The sequence below is a fragment of the Chroicocephalus ridibundus genome, chromosome 1, assembly GCF_963924245.1.
Source record: "Chroicocephalus ridibundus chromosome 1, bChrRid1.1, whole genome shotgun sequence".
Taxonomy (NCBI): domain Eukaryota; kingdom Metazoa; phylum Chordata; class Aves; order Charadriiformes; family Laridae; genus Chroicocephalus; species Chroicocephalus ridibundus.
Genome location: NC_086284.1, coordinates 134,035,141 through 134,046,188, shown reverse-complemented (window position 1 = coordinate 134,046,188; position 11,048 = coordinate 134,035,141). Strand labels below are relative to the sequence as shown.

At 39.7% G+C, this 11,048-nt stretch overlaps 1 pseudogene; it reads right to left on the bottom strand.

The window, feature by feature from the left end:
- Window positions 1-1,839: 1,839 nt before the first annotated feature.
- On the bottom strand, window positions 1,840-10,604 carry LOC134522754 (transient receptor potential cation channel subfamily V member 6-like; annotated as a pseudogene).
- Window positions 10,605-11,048: the final 444 nt, after the last annotated feature.

The following is an 11,048-nucleotide window of genomic DNA, read 5'->3' as shown; positions in this document are numbered from 1 at the left end:
TACCATTTACATGGTACATTTCATCCTCAGAGAAAAAATATTCCTCGTGTTATTCACTGGTACACTAAAAACCTGAAGAAAATGAAATCAGTTCTCCAGTTTACATTCATGGGACTAGGGAGAAACCTATACTTTGTTTTGCCTATGCTGCCATCTAACCAGATGATCAAACAAGACAGAGGAAATCCAAGAATGGACCTTTGAGTCCAGTCGGTATGCCAAAAAATGAAAAAACAGTGTAGATCGATGACTAGGATATTAAGGATACCATTACTTAAGAATGTAAGAGCAGTTCAGTATCTTGACTATGATATCAGGATCTTGACTATGACGGCTCAATTTGAAAAGAGAACTGGAAGGAGTTCAGGTTATTCTTTATTTCTGTCACCAGATCAAAAGACTAGATAATTCACATGGTAAGTTCCCATGTGAGTGGGATCACAGATCCCCAGCAATGTGTGGACAAACCATTGAGTTGCTAAGATGGAACACATAGACTGCAGTCCAATGCAACCCCAACAGTACAGCATCATTAGAGTTATATAATAAATGACAGGATAATTTTACAGCATGAGCATCCAGATCCACAAAAGACTTTAACACCTGAATGCCCAAGCCTGTGATCCATAGCTCCCCATCTGAGCTATTTAGGTAAGAGGATATAGTTTTTTAAGATTGTGTTGACTGAGGAAATATTATAAACATAAAAAGTTCTCATTTACCTTCAAGATCAATATTATTGTATCCCCTGTCGGTGTGACCAGTTCCCCGACCAGCCGGCGGTTATCTTCAGGAGTCACATAGGATATGTTAGAAACTGATAAAGATTGGAGCCATAAGGCTTCATTTAAGATGTCCCAGTGGTGATCAATACAAACAAATCCTCCTTATGGTATAGCTTCTGTCATAGTTCTCAGTGTCATTATGAAACTCTGCAGCCTGGAGAACTGAGGAGGACTTAGGCTAGGAGAACTGATTTAGGTCTCAACTGCTAACAGAAGATGTCTACCTAATTATCTCACAGTCAGGTTCACAGTTGTAGACAACCTAGTAGCAGATGATTTTGAGAGGTTCTGGGCATTTTAACTGCCAAAGAATTCACCTGGAATTGTGGATACCTACTCCACAGAATATGGCCATGGATATTTCATGTTGTCCATTGAACTGGGGCACTAAAAATCACAAGCAGTTTTCAAAGTGCTAGCTTTTTCTCTTCCATGACTCTCTTTCTTCATCTGTAAAATGGAAATAAATCGTCAGTTTCTGAGAGGTATTGGTAAGCAGAGCTCTCCATTAACACCTTTACATACCTTTCACACACAAGAACAAGAAGAGAATGAGGAAAGAGGTTTTGAATAAAAAAGGCAGACTAATACAGAATCACGTAATAGCCACTTGTTTAGCTACTCCACATGTGGGGGACCTGTCCCCTATCTTGACTATATCATGTAGCCTAAATATCCCCAGAACTGGAAGTAGCCAGCTGTAGAATACCTTAATGTTTTGGACTGTGTTGTAGGATTTAAGTGTGCTTCTCAGGAGGAAGTGCTACTTCTTCCTTTGTAGTGACGCACTATGACTATGAGAAATATTGGATCCCTAAATAATGGGCGATCTATTGCGGTGTCACGCTGAGTTTCAATGTAGGGCATAAAAGCTTATTCAGGAAATCCAAATATGCTTCTAGGACATACTGAAGCCTATGCTGCCTTGTTATTTTGACCTGGGAAAGTTAGGGTGAAGCTCTTGAGTCACTCCATTACGTCTGCAGAGTGTCGGTCTTTTGCAGTCATTCCCAACCTTGGTGGCTGACACTAAGGACTCCCTGTGTAAGCTTAGTCACTTTGGGATATGAAGGGGACAAGAAGAATCAGACACGTGCAGCAGTTTCTGTACATGTATTGTATTGTCTCTTTAATCTGTTTTGGTGCTGTCTTGAAGTTTCAGAGGTCGGTAAATGCAGCACATGGTGAAGCAGATCATGTAGAGCACAAAACACAACCAGTATACAGAAACAGCTACTTCCATATTTATTCCACTTCAGACTCACCAGCTCAGTGACAGGAGTAAGATCAAGGATCACCTGGGCCTCAAAAAAGAAACCAGACTAAATTTACATTGTCAATCAGGAGAAGAGTAACCTATGAACAACTCACCCCAGACTGGGAAGACAGTTATTGCCAAAGTTATCAAAACCCAAGATCATAGAATATCACAGAATGACGAAGATGAAGGTAAACCTTCCAGTCTTAGCTGTACCTCACTCTTACTGTCAAACACGAATGATCAAAATGCCACAGGCAGAGAAAGACTAATAGAAAAAGCAACAGTTTTTCTCACTGGCCTATTCACTCCTTTACTGCCACTACACCTATTTAAAGACCCGGTGTACTCACTAGATAAACACTGCCGTAATAACATCAGAGGAAGAAAATAGGATAAGGGGGCACTTAGGAGGAAAAGAGGACACTGGTACCAGGCCATTCTTGGACATTCAGCCCAAATTCCTCTGAGATTATGCCAGTTGTGATGTTCCACTGTAACAGCTGCACTCCTAGCTTTCAACATGTGGACAGTTCTAATATTCTGGGCTATTTAGAAAGTGTGCAAGACTTTCTCAGTGAAAGAAGAAGTTAGAGATCAAATAATATACTTCTGTCTTCATTGTGTCGATGATAAATTCCAAGAGAGAATCTTCGCATGAGTCAAACTCAGTGAGGTCATACAAGATGGAGGTCGGGGGCCAAAATTTCACTGGACATGTTTTCTTTTCTGCATGAGGTGCTGAAATATCTAATTAATGAGGTGGGAACAATTGAAACAATAAAAACATTTACTTAAACCAATTGGCTTTATAGTCTCCCCAGATTTACCAACTGCCTTGCTCTCCTGCGAAGGGAAAACAGAACTTGTCAGTCTCTGGTGTTAGTTTCTCAGGCTCAGCCTCAGTTTCTCAGGCTAAGTAAGCTGATCGGGGTCAATAGCAAGGTGGACAGACTTCCAAAAATCCCCATGTATTACAAGCACTACCAGTTTAACAGAGGTCCTCTTTTCCCTCATCCAGGATTAACCCAAGCCCTTGCTGTAATGCTAGGTGATTAGTAACAGAAGTTTTGTCTCCTAAGTCACCACTGACCAGACTGGTGCTGTGATACATGGTAGGATAACTTGTCAATGATGATGTAGGGGTTGAGAAGTTCTCTCTGGATCAGCACAGGTCCAGTCATAGCACTTTTTACCTTGGGCAGCTGCATTTCTGCAGCTCCCATACACAGGTAATCCATCAACTCCTTCAGTTCAGGAGGTGATACAGTGGCAACAGTTTTAGGTAATAGCCTAACAGTTTTAGGCTATTCACACACTCACTATCGTGTTGCCTTCCATGCCTGCTAGCTTGAATGGAGTGAGTTGCTTGTTGTTAGGAATCTGGTCCAGGGCTTCCTGCTCCATGTTATTGCTCTCATAAGAAAGGATGAGGTTGTATATCTGACAGGCAAAGGTCTTGTTGGGTTGAAGAACCAGCATATGGATAACAGTGTTACCTGTAGAGGTCTGACAGAAAATGAGACCTTCTATGAAACAATAAGATGAAACCCCTTATCTCCTAGCTAAGGCAGACTCTCAGGTAGTCCCTACTCAGCTTCAGTAATAGCAATTTCTTAGTAACCTGCACCAACTCAGTGCACTACAAACATATCCACTTTAAAACCTAAGGATGGCACCTGCTTTGTAGAGACCTTCAATATACAAAAAAGAAATAAATCAAAAAAGTAGTTTGCTGGTGACTTGAAGTAGATGTGATAGAATATCAGTACAAGAGCCTCTTTCCTTTCTGATTTAGGACTAGTCAGTTTGCAACTGAGCCTTTCTCTGTCTAGGTAGCTCTAGTATCACAACCTCTCCAGAGTAGTTTGTTTTCTCCCCTTGGTTTTCAGTTGGTATTGTTGATACTTTTGAAATTCCAGTCTTGGGCATAATTTTTCATATGCGCATCCCTACAGTGTTGTGCCTTGTCATAAGGGACAGATTTTGCTGAGCTGAAACTAATATTCTTTCACAAAGGACATCAACAGAACTTAGACTTCTGGAAACTGGAGAGATCAGCTGTCCATTACTGATTTACAGATTGTCTTCAGAAACCTTGACATGGACCAGATTCTTCTGGAAGGGCCATATACTGTGTAAAATTTATGACCATCCTTCTTTACTGTTTTTCACTTGACTGTTTGAACCTCACACTTTAGCACTCTTAAAGTGAAGTGATAGCACTCAGAAACAGTTTGGGAAAATGGGATAGCACATCATTTAAGCAAATCTGAAAGAAGTTATTGAACACTTCTTACCCAAGGCATCTTGTGCTCTGATATCAGCTCAATTTTCAATGAGTAAATACACAATTTCCTCACTCCCAGCACAGTCAGCGAAAGATCAAATATGTTTTCCCGAAGAACAGTTACAAGAAATGCAGGAAATAACATGAAGTTAAACAAAACTAATGAAAAAGTCAGAAAAACTCTGTGTCAAAAAATGTCTCCATTTACACACTACCACTTAATTTGAAATTCCCACAACAACATTCCAAATTATTTGCTGAAGGTGAAAGCAGCAGAGGAATGTAGAGGTTTTGCCTGAGAAAGACAGAAAATAATTTTGACGAGAATCAAGTCATAGCAAAGAGTAAAGGCAGAGCAAATGAAAGATGTATGTTCTTCAGAGGAGAAGGCGGAGGGAGAAAGAAGATCTTCCAGGCTGGGCCTGAAGAACATAAGACACAAACAACGAGCAAATCCAGGAAGAATTTTGAAACTGAGAAATTGCTTTGGACCTACAGCCTGAGAATGAACAAAAACGCAGCAAAACTTTTGAGAACAGGGCTAACTAGATTCCACTTCTCTGGGCAACCTGCTCCAGTGCTTTATCACCCTCACGGTAAAAAATTGTTTCCTGATGTTCAGACGGAACCTCCTGTGTTTTAGTTTGTGCTGATTGCTTTTTGTTCTGTCACTGGGCACCTCTTAAAAGAGCCTGGCTCTACCTTCTTTAAAGCATCCCTCCAGATTTCTGTACATGTCGAACAGCCCCAGGTCTCTCAGCCTTGCCTCATAGGGGTGAAGCTCCAGTAACCTAAATTGTCTTAGTGGCGTTTTGTTGGACTTCATGCAGCAGCTCCACCCAGAACTGGGCACAGGACTCCAGGTGTGGCCTCACCAGAGCTGAGTAGAAGGGAATGATCACCTCCCTTGATCTGCTGGCAGCATTCCTCCTAATCAGACCAAGGTACCATTAGATTTTTTTGTGGCAAGGGCACATTTCCGGCTCATGTTCAACTTGGTGTCCATCAGGACCCCCAGGTCCTTTTCTGCAAAGCCACATAGACAGAGGCATGATTTATAACAGGTTTTTTTTCAGGAGAGAAAGAACTGTTCGTACAATGACATGCAAGCAGAAGCATAACAAAGAAAAGACTCTATTATTTACAAACATCAGAAAGGACAAACAAGAAGGGAAAGGAATAGTTTATATTAATCTTAACTCCTTCGTATAATCTTAGCTCCGACTTATGGTCTCTATTAACAGGGCAAAACAGAACTACTCAGTATTCATTAAGACAAGTTCATCATGTACAGAGAAGCAGTGCAAGGCCTACGTCCCACTTCATTCTTATTTTATAGTGTGAGTAGGATGTAAAGGAGTTGATAAGCCTCCTAATGGCTCTATTTACACAGATTATTTTTTTCCTCATAAAAGTAGTTCACTTAAAATGCCTTTGCTTCAATGAAATGTCACTATATTTACAGTGAAGTAATTAAGAGTAAAATCAGACCACCATCTGTAGCAAAATTTATCTGAAAAATGTCTAACTCTCCAAAAATTTGCATTCATTAAACAAGTACATGGAAAGATAAGTGACCCTCTTTTGGAAGCTTTCATGCTTTCTCAATCTGAAATTAGACAATGGACCAGTAGCTGTTTTAGAGGACAATGTTGAAAACTCAATGGGGTGGAAAGATCTATGATACTGGTTTCAGTAGGAGTAAATTTTAATGTTATTGGGAAAGAAATTAAAGTAGAAGTTTAATATACACATATGTACATGCACATATAACCTCCATGTACATACATATACCCAACACAGGTATATACATATATACACACCACAGATGTCTGACTGATAAAGAACTGAAGGGTCTGTATAAAAAGTAGTAGTAAATTTCACTCCTAAACTTATTTTCTTACACTGATAGATCATGGCATTGACAATTACTAAGTAAATTGGCCAGATCATTGTCTAACAGAAATCAACTAATGACCTTTATTGCAATATTCCAGTTTTTATCAAATGACAGTTCAGACCAGTAGCACTTAAGGGAAAAACCCAACTTTATAGAGAGAAGAAATATGACCAGCAAGTTAAAGAATTTTGAGAAATGAAAACAGAAATGAAATATGGAAATGAAAACAGTTTTGGGTTTGCATTCTTTTCCATCTGTCCTGCAGAGATTTTCTGCTCTTCAGGGGTAATTCAGATTAACAGTACAATGAAAAGATGATTCCGTCCTGCACCAAGTCACGATGCTGATCTCACATCTTCTCTGTCTTGCCAAATCCTGGCAGCAGATGTCTTCCAACATTTCAGGGAGTGTTTTTTTATTATACACAGATTGATGCTTTGTGTCAAGAGCGAGCCTTACTGACTGTTAGCAAACATATAATTCTTCTTTGCTTTTTCTGCTCTAGTTCTAAGTGACCAGTGCTTTGTCTGCTAATTGACTAATATTCTGTATCTCAAATTCTGTACTATCACAAATATTTCCTAATACTCAGACTACACTTTTGCTTATCAAATTTCAATCCTTTACTTTTTGTTATATTTTCTGAGACCTTTTTGAAAAATTGCTCTCTATGGTTGTCGTATGCTTCTTTGAAGCATATGATGAGGTCATGAGATGAGATGATGAGATGAGATGAGGTGAGGTGAGATGAGAAGTGGTGACAGGATATGACGTGATGTGACATGAAGACTATAGGAAAGAAGAGCAGAAAGAAATAGATTCACGTGAGAAAGAAATAGGAAAGACAGATGACTAAATCATAAGTCTCTGTGCAGTCTGAAACAATGATCTTTAATTTCAAAATGGTAGATAAATTCTGTGAATATTTTATATATATATGTGTATATATATACTTTCTGACAGTAACATTTTAAGTGAACAATATCACTGACACAAAGCCATCTGCATTATATTAAGGGACAAACCATATCAAATATCAAATATTTCCTTACAACACATGTGGACCCACAGAAGAACAGTTCCATTTGAGAAGAAAACATTATTCAACAGTATGGATACATTTGCACATTCTACACTTTTGTTCTTCAGATAATTTTTATGCTGACTTTAGTTTGGTATTACTTTCCACACACAGCAGAATTTCATATTGCATAATTCCATTCACAGTTGAGGTTGCTGAATGTTTTAATAGTTGGACATGGAAGAGCTGATGCTCTTGGGCACAAGAGCAAGCACGGTATGAAGTTTCAGATTAGTTGTATTAGTGCTGTAATGGTTGATAGTTAATGACTACATTAACAGCTCTTGTCAATATCATTATATTACAGAGTCAACACCCAGGATTAAAGTTTGGTCCATCTTTTAACTGTATCAGGCTAACTGCAGGCTCAGACAGGCATTTCTCCATGGGTAACAGTTCCACTTCAGTACATGGACTAAAGATTACTTCCTTTTTTAACGAAGACCAAACCTATGGAGCAAAGTTCTCTGACAAGATTTGCCTTCCTTGGCAATTCTGAAGTTAGGGCTTATGGAAGACACATGGATGTGCTACTGATTAGACAGATTGATAGAAAGAGGAAGAAAAGGAGCACAGATGCAAAGACACCCAGCTAGCATGTCACGGATGAAAACATCACAGCAGTTTAGGCCACAGGTAAATACCAAAGTAGATGAGATGGTAACTGTTGTGTCTGAAAACTTATCCCGTGGCCCGAGGATTCTTGACATCAGCTCCCTTTTCCATTCTTGCCTTCACCAAACTGATGGTTTCATTCACCACAGCAATGTGAAGAGCAGTCTCCCCTGTAATACACAATTTGCTTGTTGTCTATCATAGCATACCAAATGTGCCAGAAGCACTACAACAATTAGACATCCACAGCACAGCCACAGGCATTTTATCAGTGGAAAACTGAGAGATACTTGGTAAAATACAGGATTTAAAGAAATTTCCATGGGAATGAGTAACGAATATCCATGGAACTGGGGACATGAAGTGTATGATTTCTCTAGAGTCTTGAAATTCTCAATTCAGACTCTCATCTCATTTACATGTTAGGAGTGACTTTGTAGAAGACAATCTGGATTTTGTCGTGTGAGAGGGACCACAGGATCTGGCCTAGTTTTTCAGCCATGCAGTCTTTAATTTGTTTTGACCTGAAGGCAGATACTACAACTGTGAAATGACTTGCCACTCAGAATGAATGATATTCATACTCAGCATTTCTCAAAGTGTTTTAGCACCTTGTTTATTCCACTTATGTTCCTACTCACATTTTTACGCTTCTGTAATAACTTCTGTGTGAGTATCTCAAGCATTGGAAATGTTCACCAAATTTTACATCAGCCTTTGTTTACGACTCTGAAATAATTCACGGTATTTTGCAGATGGAGAAACTGGGGCATAGAGAAATGAAGACCATTGTTCAGAGACAGGCAAATGACCATAGCTAGGTTTCCCACATAAATCACTGTATTTGCTACTTCTTTTCAGTCTTTTTCTGAAATAAGGGGATTCAATTCTCACACAATGTACAGAGTTGCTACAAAACCATTCTAAAAAAGCGGCATCCTCCTTGAAAAATTCACAGAGTTAAATGTAACGTTCACACTGAAATTTAGGCAAAACAACTGGATCAGTACTGCTGCTCCTGAGGGCTACATGAATGTACAAGAAATTCAGATGCGTTCTCCTCTCATTGAGTGTGTTTGGTCAGGGAGGAGGCTCCTCCCCAGGGCTGCTTACATTGCTTCCTCTGGCATGTCTCTGTGTAGCAACAACTGTGAGAATGAACTTCCGAAAGGAAAAGCATCATTTTATGAATCCATACTGCTTCTTGAAGCACTGAAACATATCTGCAGAGGTTATCAAGAAGTGATCTTGCTCAACTATCAATCCAGACAAATCAAATGGGAATGAGAAATGGGGAAAAAAGGCTGAGAACAGGATATATTCTAAGGACAAAATAAACTTCTGGGCTACTTAGGTCAGCATATATACACAGTTTTTTTAGATCAGTGTAGGTACACAGTTCACTTCTTGGAATGAGAGCAGAGTATCCAGAGGTGTCAAGCAACCGAGTCAGGGGACAATAAAATCAAACGTCCTTGAGTAGATAAGTTTCACTGGCTGTTTGGGATCCTGAGTGATTCTCTAAGATGGATCTGGACCATTATTGGACCGTTTTGGACCATTTGGGTGTTCTGACACTCTCCTTTCAGCTCATCATTTTTACCTGCTTACAGCTCAGATGTCATTACTTCATTGACAAGCTCCAGGGATGCCTCCATCACAGCCTGAGCAGCATCCACATTGCCGTACCAGGCAGCCACATGAAGGGCTGTCTCCTTCATTGCACCTAGTGACACAATAGTAAGTTAACCACCTCAGTGCTGAATGCCCACCATCCAGCTGTTTCCACTCCACCCTGGCAAGTTTATTCTCTGCCACAGTTGCAGCCCTGAGCCCGTTATCCAAACATGCCGACCCCAGAAGTTTTCTTCTCAAAAGTATTTCAGACAAGGCTAGTATAGGAAGGGGCACTACCACTCTAATGCATACCACAGGCTTTACAAGCAAGAAGTTTCTGAATAGCTTGCACGTCATTATCCTTCGAGGCCTGGAGCAGGGGAGATTCCCGGAGCCTGGAACAATAAAAATTCCCCATTCATAATCTTAAAAAAAAAAAAAAAAAGTGATAATAGGAAACTAGTTTTGCTGCATCAGCAAAACAGACTTGGTTAGAGGCTTTTGTTCTTAAGATATCAGACACTTTTGGGAACTGTCAAGACACATACATGAATGATCCACCTTTTAAAGGTCAGACATTTTGTATAACCAGAAGATCTATAATTCGGCTTTTAAATGACTAGAGAGCTGATGAAAACATCACAGAGGAAATATGATTCTCACTCGGGTGGTAATTTAGCATTCCAGGGTAATTGCACATTTACTGTACTTGACTAGCTTTTGTACAAGGTGTCAAATTACCTTCAATCTTACACTGTCAGGCCTCAGCATTTTTTAGCAGGCGACATCTGAGATCCATGCAGAAATTGCACATATTCCCTGCATTATTTCTGGATTTTTGTTCCCATTTCAAGTTCATCAGCCAGTCTCAAGTAGGCTGGATCATTGATTCTTGTCATAATACAAAATTCAGTAACCAAATCCTTTCTTTCTGACAGATGGAAATACACTGGCAGAACACAAACTGTCTCTTTGACTCCCAGCCCTCTGCTCTAACCAGGAAACTCGCGTAGAAAAAGAATCCTAATTAAATATGCAAACCTTTCATCTTGCTCCATCCCAGCATGGGAGCTTCAGCTGAATACAATGCATAATGATCCCTCTGGAAAGTTTGAAAATAAAGACATCATTGTTAACAGAAATAAATAATTTTTAAGAAAAATAAAGATTGGCTGCATGCCCATTGCAATTATCTCTGATGCTGAGAGCCACAGGGGTTCTGTCTGTCTGTAACCAGCCAACTTAATCTGCCAAAATGAAAAAAAGAAAGAAAGAATCTTCTTCTTCATCAGCTTATTAACTTAAGTAAAATAAGGTGATACCCTAAGGAAATGTACTAACAACATGCAGCATCATGCTTTTCATAAGGAGAGAATGAAAACCACTCCGCCTGCTTTTAATGGGGCAGGCTGTGCTTAAGAAAATGAGAAGTCAAGCCTGAAGTTACTGGCAAACCTGCTGAAAGGGCAAGACTGGGGTAACAGAGGATCTTGCCAACAGGT